General features: G+C 37.4%; 1 long non-coding RNA gene across 1 annotated transcript; it reads left to right on the top strand.

Moving 5' to 3' along the window:
* Positions 1-2,623: 2,623 nt before the first annotated feature.
* LOC132346259 (uncharacterized) lies at positions 2,624-7,893 on the top strand. The gene is made up of 3 exons (XR_009496032.1): positions 2,624-2,693; positions 7,453-7,598; positions 7,783-7,893. It is a non-coding gene; the product is annotated as an uncharacterized lncRNA (long non-coding RNA).
* Positions 7,894-22,826: the final 14,933 nt, after the last annotated feature.

The following is a 22,826-nucleotide window of genomic DNA, read 5'->3' as shown; positions in this document are numbered from 1 at the left end:
ATTTCTCATGAATGTCCTACCACAGCACTGTGTGTTCTCTTCATCATGCAGCCAGTTGATTACAATTCCCTTTGAGCACAGTTTCCAAGAATTTGCATCTGTCACTTGGAGTTGAGCATCCTGCAGCTTCACCACCATCCTGGGCAATTGGAACTTGGTTGCATTGTTGCCATTTCCAGACTTAAGTGCCAAAAAATATCTTTAAATAGCTTTAAGCTAGTTGGCTTCAGTTGACGTGGAGGTACAGCTATCAACTGTCTTTTGAGAGCTTACCTTAAGCCTCAAACTGGCAGCTAGAATATATCTGTTTGTAGAAGGTAATAGGTCTGGTCTTTAGGGCTGGATTAGGTAACATTCCACTATTACAGCTACTGCTGCTGCTGCTAAGTCGCTTCAGTCGTGTCCAACTCTGTGCGACCCCATAGACAGCAGCCCACCAGGCTTCCCCATCCATGGGATTTTCCAGGCAAGAACACTGGAGTGGGTTGCCATTTCCTTTTCCAATTCAGGAAAATGAAAAGTGAAAGTTAAGTCACTCAGTCTTGTCCCACTCTTAGCGACCCCATGGACTGCAGTCCACCAGGCTCCTCAGTCCATGGGATTTTGCAGGCAAGAGTACTGGAGTGGGATGGCATGCCTTCCCCGATGAGGTGCAAACAAAATGAAACAATTAGGATTACCCATTTTCTCAAACTTCATATATTTTTGGTGAGCCAAGAAGAATTTCCTCCTCCCCAAAATATTTATCTGACCAATGTCTGAAAAAGAAAATTCCACTTAGTATTATTTTAGTATATTCATCAGCTCAAATTCAAACATATCCCAGTGTCAACTGTCTTGGGTCATTTAATTTGCCAGATATCTTTGAGAGAAAAGATTTCAATCCACTCAACTGAATTTTTTAACTTATTTTATCTATTGACTCATTAATTTAGAAAATATTAAGCATATTAAGAAAAAGTGAGTTTAAGAGGCAACTTGAAAGATGAGTCAAACTGGTCTTGGAATTGCAAAATTAAGACACTGTATTAGTGTCTGCTGTGTATTCAATGAGCTGTCAATTCTCTAGAACTTCCTCTGATACTAGAGGAGATAGTTCTCTGAGGAATAACAGCGGTGGAATAATTCTTATAATAGAAATATGAATAATAGGTTATTGGTATGTATAAGAGGAACTAATTCTGCCTTCATAGGACATGAAATATTCTTAGAGGAGTCAATATGAATTGAATCATTCATTTGTTTATTATTTCATTTTATTTTTATTGGGGTATAGCTGTTTTACAATGTTGTGTTAGTTTCTGCTGTACAGCAAAGTGAATCAACTGTATTCTTTCTTGGATTCCCTTCCCATTTAGGACACCACAGAGCATTGTGCAGACCCTGAGCTATACAATAGGTTTTCATTCATTATCATAATATCAATAGTGTAGAGATATCAATTCCAATCTTCCAATTCCTCCCACTCCTCTTCCCCCCCCCCACTTTGGAATCCATACTTTTGTTCTCTCCACCTGTGTCTCTATCTCTGCTTTGCAAATAAGATCTATTCATTCATTTTAAGATATGTTTTCTTGATGTATTTTTGTGCCTTCCCCTTTCTCTCATACCCTTCTTTGAAGGATGAGCCTTAATTATCTCCCCAGGAAAAGAAAGATTACTTTCTACAGCTCTTTGTGTTCTTATAATCCTTTATCTAACCAAAACTGTCTGAAACCAAACTATGATGGGAAATAATTCTAATGATCTAGTAACCAGGAAAGGAGATGAGGGCAGATATGGGGATGAGAGACACATGTTCCCACAACAGAGATCCTCTACAGTGGAGGGAATATTCTAACCCTTAATAGGAAGGGGTGGGGGCTACTTCTACATGAACAGATGGGCTAGGGGAATCTGTGAATGTGAAATTTTTAGTATTTTAACCCAGCTATCTTTATCACATACCTAAGTCATTTTATTTCTCAGTTAGAGTCTTGACTTTACATAGGACAATTGCCTTAGTTCACTGTTTAACTTTCTTTGACACTTTGGTACTTTAATCACAAAGTCCTTTGTCTGGTTTTCAGCTTTAACTGATTTCTGGTTGCAATTACAGCTTACTGTGTTACCAAGGAAGCCTGTCGCTTTCGCATTTAATTTTTAATTGCTGTTTAATCAGTTACCCTTTGCTTATCTTTCCTTTAAGCATCTACTACACTTAGCAACAGCTGCTTGAGTTCACAATCTTTTATGTCAGTTGTTACTTACCCCGTATCTCTCAAAGTTACAATACAGCACCCTTGCTAGAGCATCCTTCTCCAGTGATACACCAATCCAGTTCACTGTGAGAGAAAGTTTTAACAACAGTTTTGATCCCTTGTACCAGAGTCTTCTGTGATCATCTAATGCTAGCCATGGATTATAGGTGTGAGCTAGAAGATGACTAAGTTCCTGGATTCTGTATTTTATTCCTATGACCATTCCTGGCAGCAATGATTATAGCTTGGGGTCCTGGCAAGATGAAGCTGAGACTAACATGCAAGAACTTTATCACAGAGTCATGGCAGCTTCAAAGAGAAATGCAATGAGGCAGGATTGGACAGAAGGAGAAGTTGAATTGTGATGTAACCCAAACAGAGCTCTAGCCAAGCCTAATAAGGATCTCTGAAGCTATGATGACCCTTCAATACTGCCTTCATTGTAGTAATAAGGTGAGGTTTAATATCCCTGCATCTATCATCATTAATGCAGGTTATCTCTAGAAAGAGGATACAACCTTGGGCAACACAGCTGACTTTGGTATGGAGCATTTTCTAGAGAGAGCTGTCATCTAACAGTAGTTAGCAACCTCCTTAAAAGTTAAGGGATTAAGTCTTTTAGTCCTAAAAGGAGTCTAGATGGCACATCACAAAATTCACTCTGGAAATTTCAGTAGCGCTAGCTTTCAATAAGAGGATAATGGCATGCCAGGAGATTTGGCAGATGGACATATGAATCTCAAGCAGTGCACCAAGCTCTCTGTGATTTTCAAGTGACTCAGATTAACCAAATCCTCTAGATAACAACCATAGGCATTCTACAAAGAATGGTGGGTCTGCAAAGAGCTAGGATCATTACAAGAACTGTTCAGCATCTACCAGCACAGAAATTAAGACTGCAATGTCTTCTACACTAACACCTAGAATTAGAAAAATATTCAAATGCTAAGGGTACACTCCTCTTTGAGACTACCCTTACTTCAGACACCAGCCACAAACCCTGGTTCCCAGGGCCACCTTCACTTCTGTCCAAGTGAGTGTAAATTTGAGAGTTCCCTCTGGTTTTTAATTGCTACCATGATTCACAGAATTCAGGAAAGTGTTATTATTACAGTTTTGTTACAGCCAAGAGGGTTCAAATCAGAACCAGCCAAAGGAAAGACACATAGGCCAAGGTCTCAAAGGATCTCAGACTCAAAGCTTCCAGTGGCTTCTCCTTATAGAGTCAGGATATTTTACTCTCCTAGTACATGGATATGTTATGATATATAGAGTATTTTGCAAATGAGGGATTCTCTTCTGACTTGGGTGTCCAAAGTTTTTACTAGGCTTTCATTATGTAGTTATGACTGATCAGATCATTGCCCACATGACTGAGTTCAATCTCGTTTCACCATGGGTTGAATTGATACCACTTGATTCAAAGCCAGAATCCCCCAGTCATTTGGTTGGTCTTTCTGATCTGAGCAACTATCCAGAGTCATCATCATTAGCACAATCTATCTATAACTCCAACATGAGGTAACTCATGAGCATAAACCCCCGGTTTGCATACATGTAATCAGACACTAAGTCATGTCCAATTATTTGCAACCGTGTAGACTATAGCCTGCCAGGATCCTCTGTCCATGGGATTTCCCAGGCAAGAATACTGGAGTGGGTTGCTATTTCCTTCTCTGAGGGAAATTCCCAACCTGGGGAATCAAACCCACGTCTTCTGAGTCACCTGCTTTGGCAGGTGGATTCTTTACCAGTGAGCCACTTGAGAAGTCCATAAACCCATAAAGTCCACCATAAAAAAGATATTTCTATTACCCAGGGAGCTTTCAATGATTTAAAGGTTACTTCTAAGAACTGGGGTTTCCTGATTGCTCAGTTGGTAAAGAATCTGCCTGCAATACAGGAGACCTGAGTTCAATTCCTGGGTTGGGAAGACTCTCCTGGGGAAGGGAATGGCAACCCACTCCAGTATTCTTGCCTGGAGAATCCCTTGGACAGAGGAGCCTGGTGGGCTACAGCCCATGGAGTCACAAAGAGTCAGACATGACTGAGTAAGTAACACTTTCACTTTCTAATAACTGGGACAAAGGCCAACCAAATTCTTTATTACAGAGAAACTAGCCACTTCACTGAGCCAAGGAATCCAGAAGACTTCATGGTTCAGAAGAATGCTTTCTTTGATGCTCTGTAAGGCCTCAGTGCTTTTAAACTGTGGTGTTGGAGAAGACTCTTAAGAGTCCCTTGGACTGCAAGGAGATCCAACCAGTCCAATCTGAAAGAGATCAGCCCTGGGATTTCTTTGGAAGGAATGATGCTAAAGCTGAAACTCCAGTACTTTGGCCACCTCATGTGAAGAGATGACTCATTGGAAAAGACTCTGATGCTGGGAGGGATTGGGGGCAGGAGGAGAAGAGGACGACAGAGGATGAGATGGCTGGATGGCATCACTGACTCGATGGACATGAGTCTGAGTGAACTCCGGGAGTTGGTGATGGACAGGGAGGCCTGGCGTGCTGTGATTCATAGGGTCGCAAAGACTCAGACAGGACTGAGTGACTGAACTGAACTGAACTGAAGGCCTCAGTACACTCCTGCATATAACTATTTATTAGATTGGTTTAAGCCTAGTTATAATGATTTAAAATTCATGGTCTGAAACCAAAATTACATTTGCATCAACCTAATACCACCTTCGGAGAAGTCAATGACAACCCACTCCAGTACTCTTGCCTGGAAAATCCCATGGATGGAGGAGCCTGGTAGGTTGCAGTCCATGGGGTTGCTAAGAGTCAGACATGACTGAGCAACTTCACTTTCACTTTTCACTTTCATGCATTGGAGAAGGAAATGGCAACCCACTCCAGTGTTCTTCCCTGGAGAATCCCAGGGTTGGCGAAGCATGGTGAGCTGCCATCTCTGGGGTCACACAGAGTTGGACATGACTGACATGACTTAGCAGCAGCAGCAGCAATACCACCTTGGAAGACAGAAACAAAGGGTGGAGGGATGTACTGAAAGATGGACAGACTTAGAAAAAACTGATTCTTCATGTGAAATATTTTTATATCAGCCCTTGATAGACAGTTGAACTTTTAGTATACATTGAAAAAACTAATGGCTTTTTTTTTAAACTCAAACTTTAAGGTGACTGATATTCAGTGAAATTGAGGCTTGTAGATTAGATCAGTCATAGAAAATAAAGAAGTTAATATTTAATTATCCATTAGAAAGTAACATGAATGTATTTGGGATGATATTTTATATTTATTGATTATATATCAGCCAGAAATCTAGGAGCTGCAAACACAATTAATGAACAAAAATAAAGTTTCCTCTTGTGCTTTTTACATTTTAATGTGAAACATAAGCATGTGCCATAAACAATTACAATGAAGAGTGAAAATTTTGTAATAGGAGTGGTAAAGAGTCTAAAAGGAACACTTGGATGAGTGTTCTAACCATCTAACCCAGCCTTAGAAAGTGTGATCAGAAAGATTTCCAGAAAAAAAAAAAAAGAGAGAGAGAGAGAGTTTAAGATGAGATTGAAGAAAGAATCAATATTTCACCAGTGAAGTTGGTCTTAGAATTGTAAGCAAACCACAGAGGTTTCAGTGTTTCATTTCAAAGACACTAATTGCCTGTAGACTCTGATCCAAGCATGAAAAAGGGATCTGAGAGCACTTTCCAGATTATTCAGATTTTCTTCACACAACCAGTTGAAACACATATGACCAAATGGCCTTGTCACTGAGGATGATGCTTTCATGATTGTAGGTCTTCTACATTATGGCACAAACTTCTTCCCTTTGATCTGTTTATTTCAGATGTTCATGAATTATCAAGATAAAGATTTAGAAACCATAATACTAAATCTGTGATTAGCACAAAGTCAAGAAGGATAATCAATATAGAATATGATAGATCAAGATTGCACACAATTTTGAGAGATTACAGTCATCTAAATAAAATAAAATAATTACACCCCAAGTCCAAAGAAACAGCAGTAGCAGTGAAAATACCACAAGATATAACTTAGCATTGTAGGGGGTAAAAAAAAAAAAAATTATGTTAAGGATTTAGTTAATTGTATACTTAGTCAAAGGGCTACCCTGATAGCCCAGTTGCTAAAGAATCTGCCTGCAATGCAGCAGACTCCAGTTCAATTCCTAAATTGGGAAGATCCCCTGGAGAAGGGATAGGCTACCCACTCCAGTATTCTGGCCTGGAGAATTCCATGGACTGTATAGTCCATGGGATCACAAAGAGTCAGACACAAGTGAGCAACTTCACTTAGTAGAAGACACCATGTGCCTGTCAAAACACCAGGGAAGTCTTCTATGATTTGATAATAAAAATAGAATATCTGTCACAAGAGTATGGAGGCTCTTTGTTCTCTGTTTGGAATATTAGATTTGGTTCTGGGTGCTATACTTACTTTACAAAAATTGGTTCTACCCTCCGGTTTAAAGAATCAACTACATGAATACAGCTAGCACAAGATATGAAGCACCATATGTTGGGAGATAAAGAGAGAAGTAAAGAATTTTGTCAATAGCATATTCAGTAAGAGTTTGTTAGCATAATAAACATGTCACTGAGTACTTACTGTGTAAATCACCATGCCTCAGATAGCAGATGCACAGTCTCTTGATCTTAATGGTTCGTATTCCCAAAAATATATGAATTTTAGCTTGAATTATGGTCTGATAGAGGCAGAAGTATATCAGAATAGAAAACCTATCCATGGAATACTGGGGTCACTGTCAAAGATGGGTGCAATTTGGAGAAACAGCAGTGACTCGAAAACTAGGTTAAGCCATGTAAACAGCAATTAGAAAATTAAGAGTTTGAGTGAAACATAACATTTGTCAGTTCTTGACTCATTACAAAAACCACCTCCCCTTAAAAAGAAAACAAAAACAAACAAAAACCTCTTGATCACTCAAAACTGAGTTAACTAAATTTATTACAGATATGAAAAACTCCACATTTACAAATTCTTAACAGTATCAAAGGAGAGGAAAGGAAAGAGAATTTATAGGTTTCATTCCCTGGATTCCAACAGTTTAATGTAGAATATTCTCTCTTTTTTTTTAATTTACTTTTTAACTGAGGGAAAATTGCTTTACAATTATATGTTGCTTTCTGCCATACAACAATATAAATCAGTTAATTATATATATATATATATATACCTTCCCCCCCAATGCAGGATATTCAAAGCAAGAAAAATGATTGTGCATTCATGCCAGAGTTCATGATACGGTTATTTAAGAAGAGTAGACACAACAGGGCCAGAATCTTGAAACCAATCTTGATGAGACAACTATGAACCTAATACCCAAACTCTTTGCTCAGGTGAGCAGGCTGTTGTTAATTAGATAATTATTTGGCTAAATGAGTGAACCCACATAAGTTGTTTGGCAAAGATCTAAAGCAAACTATTTTTTTTTTTGACTAGTTAACAATTTTGTCTCTTTTGAGTAAGAATTTCCTGCGCAAATGGTTAAGTCTCAAATGACTACTTGTGGTTATTTTCCAGGTGAAGCTAGACAATATATCAGAATGGACCCCACCAAAAATTTGTCATGGACTTTGGAACTGATGACACTGCACATATACCAAGGAGATTAAAAAGGTTTTTTACTTGAATTGAGAGTAGAATAAAGTTCTCAAGCAAGTTCCACATGGCTTGGGAGGTCAAGGAAAGGAGAGTGGCTCAGAATTTTATTGCGGGTGCAACTAATGGACATAAATTTGAGCAATCTCTGGGATATGGTGGAGGTCAGAGGAACCTGGTATTCTGCTGTCCATTGCATCACAAAAAGTCAGACATGACTTAATGACTGAACAACAATGATTTGAACAGATATTTCTCCAACAGAGACACACCAATGGTCAACAGGTATATGAAAAAATATCTGATGCCATTAGTTATCATAGAAATGCAAATCAAAACCACACTGAAATATCATTTCACATGAATCAAATAGCTCTTACCAAATAAATGAAAGATGAACAAGTGTTGGTAAGAATGTGGAGAAATTGCAGCCCTTATACTCTATTGATGGGAACACAAAATGGTGCAACCACTATGGAAAACAGTATAGAGATTCCTCAAAAAATAAAAATAGGACTACCATATAATCACAATCCCATTTAGGGGTATTTATCAAAAGGAAATGAAATCAGGATCTCAAAAAACAATATTAGCACTCTCATGTTCATTGTAATATTATTCACATTAACCATGGTGTGGAAACAGCTATCTGTCCAGTGATAGATAAATCGATAAAGAAAATGTCTTTATATACACATAATGAAATTCTATTCAGCCTTAATGTAGAAAGTAATTCTCAAGCATAAAATAATGTGGATGAACCAGGAGGACATTATGCTAAGTGAAATATGCTAGTAACAGAAAGACAAATGCTGCCTGATTTCCCTTACATGAGATATTCAAAATAGTCAAATTCATAGAAGCAAAGATAGCAGTCATGGCTCCCAGGGACTGAAAAGAGGGGAAAACAGGGTGCTACTAATCAATGAGCATAAAATTCCAGTTATGCGAGAGAAATAAACTGTAAAGATCTGTCATATACCATTACATCTATAGTCAACAATACTGTATTGTACACTTAAAAATGTAAGAAGAGGGTAAATGTCTTGTTAAGTGTTCTTACCATAACAAAATGTAATTTTAAAAATAAAGTCTGAAAGATGCTTAAAAATGGGGCTTACATGAGGGTCTCACACACAGGAAGGGTTTTGCCTGGTTTGAATTTCCCTCCAGCACCGAAGGATTAGCACCCATGATTTCTTGTCAGCTTGCCCAATTTTGGAGCAAAAGGTTAAAAAGATATCAGCACTCAAGTAGTAAAAAAATGGAGTAAGATTCTTTTTTTTTTTTTAACCATGATCTATTTTCAGCCAAAAATGTAACTTGGGAATGTCCAATAACTTTGTAATGGTTAGCCATCACTCATCGAGAATGGTCCAAATACAGACAGATTTTGTACTAGAAAGGTCACCAAGGAGAACTAAAGTGCAAGAGTTTGAAACTGAACTTAAATAGGGCTCTTTTTCGTGAGACAGTTTTGGAGTATATACCATCAGTTCCATAGTTCATTGCCAACCTCTAATTTTGTAAAAGTTTGGTTAAAAGCTAACAGACACAAATGTTCTGTGGGGGTTGTTTCAGTGCAGAAACAAAATTTCCACCCTAGATATGTCATGATAACAGGCTCTAGATTTCTGGTTTTCTTTCCTGTTGTGGTGATACTATCTAAAAATCCAAGTAGAGAATAAGCAGATTTATTATGAGGAACTCATACCAGTGGATCACTATATAACATCACAGAGAAAGAGTACAAACCCAACAGTCTGTTTCATTACATATCTTAGCCAAAGCATGAGTAAATTATGTTCAGGTATTGGACTCATGTCAAGAAGTGAATGGGAACAGAGAAAATCAATGCTAAGGACATGGAATCAGAACAGATTGGTAGTTGCTTAAGGCAATGCGGAGTGGGTAATGGTGAAAGGATCAAAAAGTATAAATTTCCAGCTAGAAAATCAGGATGTAAATGTACAGCAGGTGCTTGTGGTCCACTTGATAAGTCATGTCCGACTCTTTGCTATCCCATGGGCTTCATCACTCATGTCAAGCTCCCCTGTTCTTCACTATCTCTCAGTTTGTGCAAATTCATGTGTATTGAATTGGTGGTGCTATCTAACCATCTCATCCTCTGCACCCCCTTCTCCTTTTGCTTTGCTGACTATAGTTAATAATATCATATTGCATGTTTGAAAGGGGCTAGGAAAGTAAGTGTTGAAAGTTCTAATCAAAAGAAAAAAGAATTTTGAAATATGTGTTGATGGATGTTAATTGGACTTATTGTGGTGATCATTTTACAATCCAAATAAAAAGGCTAAGGACATTGTTATTGTCAAGAGGTATTATGTGTCTGTAAATCACTTACAAATATTAAACAATCAAGTGGGAAAAATATCTAAGAAGACAAAGTACATAGGGGAGCAGGTAGATCAAAGCATAACAATCTGTAGCTCTGTTTACTTCTTTCTATGAAACTTGGGCAGAAGTAGTCAGTTATCTTCTTGATTAGATAGTATTATGCTGAAGCTATCTCCTTCTGCAGTCATCTGCTTCTGGAAGATTCCCACACAATCTCAGTTTGAGGTCTCTTCCTAAAACAATCTCAGTTATTTTAAGATGACTCGGCTGTCTACTTAACTGATGATTCCAAGGATCAAGATCCTGAAGTCTACTCCAGACTCAAGGCAGACTTTTTTGGATGTCTCTTCCAGGTTATAAGTTATGAACAAGTTGACAGGAAATCCACAGAAGTCTCTGGAACCTATTAGCAATATGATCACATATTAGTCCTGTTTTAAAGCAGCATCTGGGACTGTGGGCTTATATTCACAAAATTCAGGAGTGTCTGAAAACTAGCTTAAGTTTGAACGCTCCATTTGTCCTTTCTAATTTATCTGAAGATTGATAGTGATGTGGGCACTGAAGTTTTTTAATTAAATACAACCATGTACCAAGCTCCTTATTAACAGCTCTGGTTAAGTGAGTGCCACTGTTTTAGAGAGTATTGAATACCTCATGCAATGTTTTTTGTCCCTTTAAAAATAGAAGTTTTTATCTATCTTAACTATATTATATGAATGTATATATATGAGAGAGCGAGAACACAGTTATTTAAAATTCATTTGGAGGTACTCAAACCTTAAAGGGTTTGACTCCATTCTCACATCTTTAAAATTTTGTTAGGATCATGTTTCAGGCACATAGGGCATCAACCACAGCCAATCTTGACTATATATTTGAAGTTACTCCAGAAATATTGTTTTAAGATAAAAGCAAGTTTATATCTGATAATAAGAGAATACTAAGGATTTTTGTCCGATATGGTACTGAAACTGAGCAGGACCCTGCAGGGGTTTCCCCAGGACAGATGCTCCCTGTTTCCCCTGATTGTCATTTTTAATAGAAAAGGTTCAGCCTCCTAGATCTTCCAGAGTTCCAAAGAGCAGATTTAATCTGAGAAGTGAGTGCAGAAACAAAGGAAGATAGTCAAGCAAGACAAAATAATAATAGTTTAGCCATAAAACCAAGTCAAGGGCCTTTACCACCTTCTCAGGGGCTGTAAATAATGTTCTGAGTTATTCCATAGGTACTAATTCTCCTCTAAATCCTCCACCAGGGGGAAGAAGTTAACTGCATGCTGACCACCAGCAAACAGACCCCAGACTGACTGGAATCAGAGATTGATGATTGAGATTCCAGAAATGTCACCCCATTATCTCACCATTAACCAGAGAATTGTGCATGAGTTGATCATACACACTGTGATGCTCTCCCTCCCTTTGTTTTTAAAAACTCTTCCCTAAAATTCATCAGGATGTTGAATGTGAGCTGTTTCTAGCTCTCCCTGCTTGGGCCCATGTTGGTTGCCATGCAATAAATGCTGTACATACATTGTCAGTAGATTGGCTTTGCTGTGCACTGGGTGAGAAGACCCAAGCTGGGTTTGATAACAGTATGTTAGTCAGCATTATGAGGATAGAAAAGAGTAGAATCTTCTTTTGAAACGTAATATAAAATCAATTTATGAGGATACACTTATGATTACCGTGGGAGTAAGAACAGTTTGCAAATGTAAGCATACTGAAAAAACTTTCAGAACCTTTCATTTATATCGTAAGGTGTATTACACATATTCCTGATTAATAAGAACATTGAAACCTAGAAAAAATTTATTTATAGATAGATATTGTCCTTATCTGTGTGTCCAGTTATGAGTGTATTTTTAACTTGAAAATATATAATTGCTGAAATATATTTATTAACACATTTACTTATATGTTATAGTCTAAAGAAGATTGAACTTCTTTCTAGGTTTGCTAATTTTCATTTTATCCCAAATTTCTTTAAAAAAAAAGTGGAGAATGATAAACAAACCTAATTATCTCTTATATCCTTTATTTAAATGGTAAAAGAGCAAATGTTTGTGTCTCTTACTAGCTTTTTCAGGAAATATGAAAAAAGTTTAAAATCTTATCTGGAAAGAGTTAAGATGAAAGGTAACTTAATAATTTTAGTTGGAATCTGTGGTCTGAGTCATGTCTTATCAAAAGAAAAAAGTTAATAATCTATAGCATAAGTATCTAAAGGCAAGGAATAAATAAAAAGTGAAATTTGGAAACATATAGAAATATCAATGATTATTAGAAACATAGCTGTTTAAAAAAATTTTGCTAAAATAGTTCAAGAATATGCACAAAATACAAGTAGGCAAAATATACTGGATGATAAAACTGGATATAATTTTTCAGACTTTTATCCCCTTAGAATTAAGTATGTAAAACTACCTGGATAAGTTTAGTAAATTTATAACATATTTATGTTAATCTATTTTAATTATTTTTATTATTAAAATATCAGCTGTTTTAAATGAGTACATGACTATTTAGGCAATCTTCATAATAAACTGATTTGATCAGTAGTGAAATAAAGTTCACAAGCAGTCAACTTCTGATTCAGTCAAGTTCTGAGTTACCAGGGCTTCCCTGGTGGCTCAGATGATAAGGAATCTGCCTGCAATGCAAGAGACCTGGGTTCAATGCCTGGGTTGCGAAAATCCCCTGGAGAAGGAAATAGCAACCTACTCCAGTATTCTTGCCTGGAGAATCCCACGAACACGGGAGCCTGCCAGGCTACAGTCCATGGGGTGGCAAACAGTCGGACATGACTGAGTGACTTCCATTCACTCAGCAGTCAATTTATTTTTGCCAAAAATTAGCTAATCAACTGCACATAGTTATGTACTAAATAAAATACAGTTTAAAGAAAAAGAAATCTTCATCTCTTAAAGAACTCAAGTCAGCAAAAAAGAGGCTATCTCCCTTTAATTTTTTTTTTATGTGTGTGTGTGTAATAGAAGTCACATAATGTAAAACATACTATTTTAATCATGTTTAACTATATAGTTTCTGTTGATGGGCAGAGCTGTGTTCCCTCCCTGTTGTTTGACCTGAGACCAAACTAAGGTGGAGGTAATTAAAATAATGGCAATCTCCTTCAAAAAGTCCCATGCAAGCACGGCCACACTCAGAGCCCCAAACCCTGCCAGCAGGCCGTCGCCAACCCATGCCTCTGCTGGAGACTCCTGGACACCCATAGGCAAGTCTGAGTCAGTCTCTTGTGGGGTCACTGCTTCTTTCTCCTGGGTCCTGGTGAGCACAAAGTTTTGTTTGTGCCCTTTAAGAGTCTGTTTCCCCAGTCCTGTGTAAGTTTTGTAAACAAATCCCACTGGCCTCCAAAGTCAATTTCCCTGGGGGTTCTCAGTTACTTTGCCAGATCCCCAGGTTGAGAAGTCTGTTGTAGGTCCTGGAACTTTCTTAACAGTGCAAGAATTTCTTTGGTATAATTGTTCTGCAGTTTGTGGGTCTTCTGCTCGGTGGCTCCATGGTGGGGTTATGGTGACCTCCTCCAAGAGGGCTTATGTATCCAATTAATGATCCAAAATGACCTACTTGGCTAGTATCAAATTTCAGGAGACAGGGCAGGCTTGAGACCCAAGCTGGATTTCTTTTGAGGCTCAGGTTCCTGGGAGGATGTGGCAGGCAGTGTCACCCCATGATGTTGCTGGAGTGTTTCTTGCCCTCTACAGGAGCCGTCAATATTACAAACTGAGTCTGACACTGTTCCTTGTCTTAACTGCCAAGTGCAGGGGGAAGCTGGTGCTGCTTCAGGGAATCTTGAAGGAAAGAACTGCAAGACAACAAATCTATAACCAACCTAGACATCATATTAAAAAGCAGAGACATTACTGTGCCAACAAAGGTCTGTCTAGTCAAAGCTATGGTTTTACCAGTAGTCATGTATGAATGTGAGAGTTGGACTATCAAAAAAGCTGAAACCCAAAGAATTGATGCTTTTGAACTGCAGATTTGGAGAAAACTCTTGAGAGTCCCTTAGACTGCAAGGAGTTCCAACGAGTCCATCCTAAAGGAAATCACTCTTGACTATTCACTGGAAAGACTGATACTGAAGCTGAAGCTCAAATATTTTGGCCACCTGATGCAAAGAACTGACTCCTTGGAAAAGATCTTGATGCTGGGAAAGATTGAAGGCAGGAGGAGAAGGGGACACCAGAGGATGAGATGGTTGGATGGCATCACTGATTCGATGGACATGAGTTTGAACAAGCTCCTGGAGTTGGTGATGGACAGGAAAGCCTGGAGTACTGCAGTCCATGGGGTTGCAAAGTTGGAAATGACTGAGTGACTGAACTGAACTGAAGTATACGGTTCAGTATTCACATTGTTATGCAACTCTTATCATTATCTATCTCTTGGATTTTCCATCTTCCTAAACTGAAACTCTGGACCCCATTAAAACCAACTTCCCATTCCCTCCCCACCCCTGACCCTGACCCCTAGCATATACCAATGTAATTTCTGACTATAAATTTATCCATTCTTGGTACTTCATATAAGTGAAATCAAATTGTATAACATGCAGGGAGGAGGGGGGGAAGGAGATGCAATGTATTTGTAGGATATATATTAACTCTAAAAATTCACTCCAATATACATTCAGTTCAGTTCAGTTCAGTTCAGTCGCTCAGTCGTGTCTGACTCTGCCACTCCATGAATCGCAGCACGCCAGGCCTCCTTGTCCATCACCAACTCCCGGAGTTCACTCAGACTCACGTCCACCAAGTCAGTTATGCCATCCAGCCATCTCATCCTCTGTCGTCCTCTTCTCCTCCTGCCCCCAATCCCTCCCAGCATCAGAGTCTTTTCCAATGAGTCAACTCTTCGCATCAGGTGGCCAAAGTACTGGAGTTTCAGCTTTAGCATCGTTCCCTCCAAAGAAATCCCAGGGCTGATCTCCTTCAGAATGGACTGGTTGGATCTCCTTGCAGTCCAAGGGACTCTCAAGAGTCTTCTCCAACACCACAGTTCAAAAGCATCAATTCTTCGGCGCTCAGCCTTCTTCACAGTCCAACTCTCACATCCATACATGACCACAGGAAAAACCATAGCCTTGACTAGATGGACATTTGTTGGCAAAGTAATGTCTCTGCTTTTTAATATGTTATCTAGGTTGGTCATAACTTTTCTTCCAAGGAGTAAGCATCTTTTAATTTCATGGCTGCAGTCACCATCTGCAGTGATTTTGGAGCCCCAAAAAATAAAGTCTGGTACAGTTTCCACTGTTTCCCCATCTATTTCCCATGAAGTGATGGGACCGGATGCCATGATCTTCATTTTCTGAATGTTGAGCTTTAAGCCAAATTTTTCACTCTCCACTTTCACTTTCATCAAGAGGCTTTTTAGTTCCTCTTCACTTTCTGCCAATATACATTAGGTAGAGACAAATACTTTTGATTTCACTTATAGAAGATCCCATGGGTTTTCTAGTTTTTTAATCCAGAAAACTTTAAGAAATTTTTTCTTATTTTGTCTATTTCTTTCAGTTCTGTTCACTTGCTCAGTCATGTCTGATGCTTTGTGGCCCCATGATCTGCAGCATGCCAGGCCTCCCTGTCCATCACCAACTCCCGGAGTTCACCCAAACCCATATCCATTTAGTTGGTGATGCCATCCAACCATCTCATCCTCTGTCATCCCCTTCTCCTCCTGCCCTCAATCTTTCCCAGCATCACGGTCTTTTCAAATGAGTCAGCTCTTCATATCAGGTGGCCAAAGTATTGGAGTTTCAGCTTCAACATCAGTCCTACCAATGAACACCCAGAACTGATCTCCTCTAGGATGGACTGGTTGGATCTCCTTGCAGTCCAAGGGACTCTTAAGAGTCTTCCCCAACACCACAGTTCAAAAGCATCACTTCTTTGGCACTCAGTTTTCTTTGTAGTCCAACTCCCATATCCATACATGACCACTGGAAAAACCATAGCCTTGTCTACTTCTTTAAACCTTGCTTTAAGCATAGTTGCATCAGTTCAGTTCAGTTCAGTCACTCAGTCATGTCTGACTCTTTGCGACCCCATGAACTGCAGCACACCAGTGGTATAGATTTCTATTATAGTGGTAGAGCAAAGGAGTAAAATATTAACTGGGTACTGAAATTCAGTGTGTGGGAATATATGTAAAAATTCTGATTAACTAAAAGAGCACTAAACTACATAGTGATGTAGTCTCTAATCAATTTCTCCCAAGCTTTGCCGTGCCCTGACATGTACTCTGACATGACTACATTAAGGACGAATTCCTGAAGTCCAGATGGTACTCATAGTTATCAAACGTCTATTCTCACTTACTAATCTTTAAGGTATTTTAGCAATGATCCATCCAGTTGTTCAGCAAACATCCTTTAAGTCCTATTTGTACCTGTACTTTCTTAAGTGTTAGAAAGATATGTGAAGAAGAATCCTACACCACTTGTTGTCAAATACTCCATCTACTTTTAGATTTTTAAATTGTTGTAGCATAATGTGATTAACCTGTGACAGAGATGGACAGAGAGGAAGGAGTGATAAGCAACTAAAGCAAGTCTTGGGATAAATAGAATGGCTCCTAGAGGGTGTGTTAGGACCTGGGCCTTAATGTTGGAACTATCTAAGAGGCATTGGGAAAGAGAGTTCTCATCAATAGGAATTCATATAGTCATATTGGTATATGAGATGTTTGGTTTATTACTGAACTTTGGAGTACTGTGTTCAATCTAATTAGCTTTATCTCAATTAAAGTTCATGTTAGGGACTGAAATATAAATGAAGCTAAAAGTGAAAGGCAAGTAGCAAAGATGTGAGAAAAGCTGGCAAATGCTGGAACCTAACTGAGGCATGAATTTATCGGTCTTCCTGGAGAAAGTGATCATTTGCTTTTCAAAACCATAATTATTTACACTGCAGTCCATTTTTCTAAAGAGGCACAAATAGCAGGTGGCTATAAAGCATACTCTCAAAGCATTTCAAACTAAAAAGAATAGGCAACAAAGACACACGTTCTACCAGAATATGTCATGGTGCCCTTAACCGCAATCTCATTTTTCAAGTTCCAGGAATAGATCTGCTTTTTTCACATTCAGATAGGCAAAAGCAAATGCAGAAATTACAGAGGCACTACCATAGAGTCATGTTAAATTTCTCACACAATTACTTTTGTTATGTTCAAAGCAATTATTTTTGTTGTCAGTGGGAATAAAATATATTAATATTGAAGAATGCAAAAAAATCAAACATATTCCTGGAAATTACAACCTAAGCTGTATGCAAGTAACCCATAGATTCTAGGGCTTGTATATTGCTAATGCTTCAGTTTTAATTTGTTGAGGTGGCTTGTTTTTCCCCTAATAGTTGAAGCACAATCTATCATCTTCAGTATAAAACATTAATAGCTGTGTTTCTGGTGCATGGGTTGGGGCGGGTTATCACTATTACACTTAATAGCAGTATTTCCTTCTAAAAATGAAAATATTGGGCTTCTCTGGTGGCTCAGTGGTAAAGAATCTGCCTGCCAGTGCAGGCAACACGGGTTCAATCTGGAAGATCCCACAGGCCATGGAGCAACTAAGTCTGTGTGCCAGAACTAGTGCGTCTGTGCTCTAGAGCCTGGAAGCTGCAACTGATGATATCCATGTGCCCTAGAGCCTGTGTTCCACACGAGAAGGCACTGCAATGAGAGGCCCTTGCACACACAAGTAGAAGTGGCCCCCGCTTGCCACAATTGGAGGAAAGCCCATGCCACGAAGGGGACCCAGCACAGCCACAGATAAATAAATCATTTTCAAAGTGCTTATTTTTTTTAAAAATTAAAAAATTGATATAAAAAAGCAAAGTACACAACTAATAGTTTTTTGAAGACTAAAATTTGGATGTAAGCTTCATAGGTAAACTTTGGTTTCATGATAATTTAACTATCTCACACACGAGGCATGTGGATCCCTCAACAAAATATGTGAACCTTAAAGACTTCTCTTTTCCATATGCAAATATTATACAATAATCAGGTGTGGCTCTTGCTGCTGCAGTTCTGCTCTTGGTATGGCAGTAAATAATTAACCAGCAAAAAAATCTTCTATGGCTCCAAGATCATCTGTTCTTTATAAAAACTGGTAAATAATAATGCAGATACTAATTATAATAATATATGCACAAAATTTGAATATTCATATGATCCATAATTCTAAAACACAATCATTTCCTATGGCATAGTAGAGAAAACATTTGTGTATTTTTGCATAGTTGAAGCTTTCTGAGTATATTTTACAGACATCTGAAAGACAGGTAAATTTGGGAAGAGGACTGATTTAGCCAGTGAGACAATTTCAGAGAAATTTATCTGAGGGCTTGGGGAGCTGAGACTTAGAAGTGTGGAGGCATCCTATGAAGATACTGTAAAGCTGGAGACAATGATCTTATCTTTCCCCAAGAGAGATGTATACACATTCCAAAGGGTTAGAGTAAAAACATGGTCCCCAAGGATCAAAGCACTCAGGTTATTTTGTCCTAGGTTCTTCACTTATAGTACAAACCAGCATATGTTGGAGAACATCTGGATCTCATTGCTTCATCCCAGGGTTAAGAAATTGAGGCACCTGGAAGGCATATGCTTATTTGCTGGGTGTAAATAGTAGTCTTCTCTGACCTGGAAGCCTTGTGTGTGCATTTAGGATAATATTGATAAATATGGATATTAAGATTCAATCTTACTCCTCTTTTCTATTTTCCAAGATTTATCATTTTAGCTGTTTTTTCTTATGTTGCTCTCTTTATTTCAGATACAAGTTTTTACTGCTTATTTAAGTACAAATTTGGTTAGAAAAACAGAAGCCAGTCTATATCTTTCAGTTGTATTAATACAAACAATTAGATGTTTATTTGATGGAAAGGCTGGGGAAAAAAATCTAGAAAACTACATATGAAGATCTTCACTTAAGCATGTAAATAAGTGGGTCTTACATGCTCACTCTAAAGCCACTAAAGAACCTCTGGACCATTCCCATCCAAGTACTTTGGTTATCAACACAAGTGAACATGATTCTCAAAAAGCTCAACTGGAGGCTTCTTGAACTCGTATATTGGTCCAGTGTCTATCTTCAGTGGACCCATGAAAATAAAACTTTATGCTTCTCCTTTATCTAAAATCTCATGAAAGTACTATTCTTTGGATGATGAAAAGAGAGACAGGGATCTGGAAAACACAGTTCCCTGCTTCTACTTCTTACAGAAGACCTTAGAAGACTTGACATTAATAACTATTAAATTGACAATGGACAGTCCAGCCCATTGTTATTTCTTGACCCTCAAATTTAGATATATTACATTGATAAATATACATATTTATTATAATATATTCAGTTAAGTTCAGTCTGACTCTTTGTGACCCCATGAACCGCAGCATGCTAGGCCTCCCTGTCCATCACCAATTCCTGGAGTCCACCAAAACCCATGTCCATTGAGTCGGTGATGCCATCCAATCATCTCATCCTCCATCGTCCCCTTCTCCTGCCCTCAATCTTTCCCTGCATCAGGGTCTTTCAGATGAGTCAGCTCTTCCCATCAGGTGGACAAAGTATTAGAGTTTCAGCTTCAACACCAGTCCTTCCAATGAACACCCAGGACTGATCTCCTTTAGGATGGACTGGTTGGATCTCCTTGCAGTCCAAGGGACTCTCAAGAGTCTTCTCCAACACCACAGTTCAAAAGCATTGATTCTTCGGTGCTCAGCTTTCTTCACAGTCCAACTCTCACATCCATACATGACTAGTGGAAAAACCGTAGCCTTGACTAGACAGACATTTGTTGGCAAAGTAAGGTCTCTGCTTTTTAATATGCTGTCTAGGTTGGTCATAATTTTCCTTCCAAGGAGCAAGTGTCTTTTAATTTCATGGCTGCAATCACCATCTGCAGCAATTTTGAAAAATATTGCATATTATGTCTAAGTTTGGTGGGTCAAGAAATAACAATGGGCCGGATTGTCAATTGTCAACTTAATAGATATTATGATCAAGTCTTATTTTATAATAAATACAGGAAATGATTCAATGTTGTGATTCCATGATGGGAAACAAATTAATTGCAGAATTCTTGTTCTTAGTATGAATTCTTCTTTTTTGGTCTCCTAAAAGTTCTGGTAGATATAATTTTTTTAAAAATATTGATTTTCTATTTAATGATAAATAATAATAAAAGAGCATTTTCAATTCATTATATTTACTTTAGAAAATAGCATCATTGTCTATATACTTTTAGTAACAATAGAGATGTATCATTCTCAGGATGTGGTAAGGAAATTCCAAAGTCACCATCTGCTAAGAGATATCTCAAATGTTCAGAATATTGACACATAAAAATAAAAGCATAAGACTGAAAATCACTTTCTCTTCCATTCCTGATCCAAAGCCATCTGTTCAATCAAGAATTTTTTATCCAAGCATTTGACTTGGTTAATTTATGAATATGTGACCGTTTGGGATACAAGTCATAAAGTTTTCACTTTTTGATGAGATTTTGAGAATCAAACCGTTGTTCTTTCTTCAGAGCATAAACCATTTCCACAAAGATTTATACTAGAGAGTTCTTACTGAATAAGAATAAAATTTAAATACCTCAGATCATCATTCTTTTCATTAACTCTTACAAATCTTTAAGCGTCAAGCTTTCAAATGTGTCAGGACAATTTAGCAAATCACATCAGAAATCTGTCAAGTAAATAATTTTATTTTGCCAACATTTTATTAATATAATAGATCTATTTATTTAAGAAGACCTTGCAGCCTTATAAAATATATTTCACTTTGTATCCTGTAGCTGACTACCATTCTGAAAATATTAAATTGCCATTTTACTCCATTATATATTATCTGATAATTATGAGTTATAGTAATAAGTAGACCTAAATAATTAAATTTGGTATTTGGGATGTTCAATTTCTTCTTTGTCATAAGAATATAAGGGTAAACAAAATTCATACTTGAATGTTCAGTATAACTGTACAGCTTTTTTAAACCCTCAGTTTAGCTCTTATTTTAATAGGAAAAAAATTTAGACTATTTTTAGGCTAAAATGTTTATGCTCTCAGAAGGCATGACAAAACATTTAAGACCAGAGTCAGGGAGAATTTTTCAGTCATTCTATCAAGAAGCAGTTGATTAATTTTAAAAAGTTTAACTGTAAAATTGGATTAACTAAAAATGAGCCAGAATAGTGTAGAGAAAGAGCCATAACACAGTTTAAAGTATCAAAGTCCTTTTTTGCAGTGCCATAAAGAATATAAAATGGAATTTGTGATTTTTACCATTGGTAATCTTAATATTGATACCAAGGCTATATAATGTGCATATTAAGTATGTTACTGAGGCTTTTTCTTTCTGTTCTCTTTGCCGACATTAAATAAAAAAAATATTTTTAGGATGAAAAGGAATAAAAAAGAAATTGAGAACAAGTGCAAAGGAAAAGTAGTATTTGTTGGAAAGTTCTTGATGTCAAATGCACAAAGTGAATTTTATTATTTTACTTGATAAGAGACAGATTATAGGATTTTCAATCTCAGCTTTCCTGGGATGAGATACTAAGCCTATTGTGTATACATTTTTTCATCTGTCAATGAGGATGGTACCGGGGCCTATTTAGGTTTGAATGAGTGTAAGTGTGTAAGACAGTTCGAATAGCATATGGTAAATTAGTCAGTGTCATATAAACATTTGATATTATTTAATCCTCACAAAATTGTAATGAATTAGAATATAAAATGGACCAGGGTAGGATCCTGAAATTATTATATTGGCATTTAACTAAGATTTGCTTCATGAACATAACCAGGAGTAACTCATTGAGAATATCAACATTTTGAATAAGAAATGCAATATTGACATATAGCTCCTCATGTATGAATATTTGAGTAAATACATATTCATTTATATTATGCACATACACATACACACACATACCTATAGGAAAGACCTGTCTATGATAAGCTGTATGAAATCAAACATTCCAGTGAAACAGAACAAGCAAATACTTATAGATAAATAACTGCTGAAAAATATCAGAATGAAAAAATTTAGAATATAAGTCTAAGTGAATTATATTATTACCATATAAAATCTAGCTTTATTCTGTGAGTCACTGGTACACATACACAAACTCACATATATGTATATACACTAAAATTCATATACATATATAGACTAAAATTCATGTCAACTGTAGCAAAGCATATTTTCCTCTCTTTAAGTTATTGAAGGAGGTACTGAGGATTATGTATTATTTTGAGCCCAGGGAAATTAGACAGATTTTGGCTTTTGAAGCAATATCCAGAAAGCCACTATTAGATTCAATTGCCAGTATTCACGAACATAAAATCCTTAGATAGATATAAAGAAGAGGGAAAGTAATAACTTCACAAATAAAGCCACTATTATCTTAGGAGAAGTTTAATAAAGAACATCTACATTTGCCCATCCATTGTTCATGACCATTTGATGTGAGTTTTATGAGCAATAAACCAGACACAGGTTCATTTAGTTCTTTCATTATACTTCTATTACCCCATATGTCAATAAACATGGAATATAATCCA

The sequence above is a fragment of the Bos taurus genome, chromosome 1 (assembly GCF_002263795.3).
Source record: "Bos taurus isolate L1 Dominette 01449 registration number 42190680 breed Hereford chromosome 1, ARS-UCD2.0, whole genome shotgun sequence".
Classification (NCBI taxonomy): domain Eukaryota; kingdom Metazoa; phylum Chordata; class Mammalia; order Artiodactyla; family Bovidae; genus Bos; species Bos taurus.
This window is presented reverse-complemented; position numbering and strand designations above follow the sequence as displayed.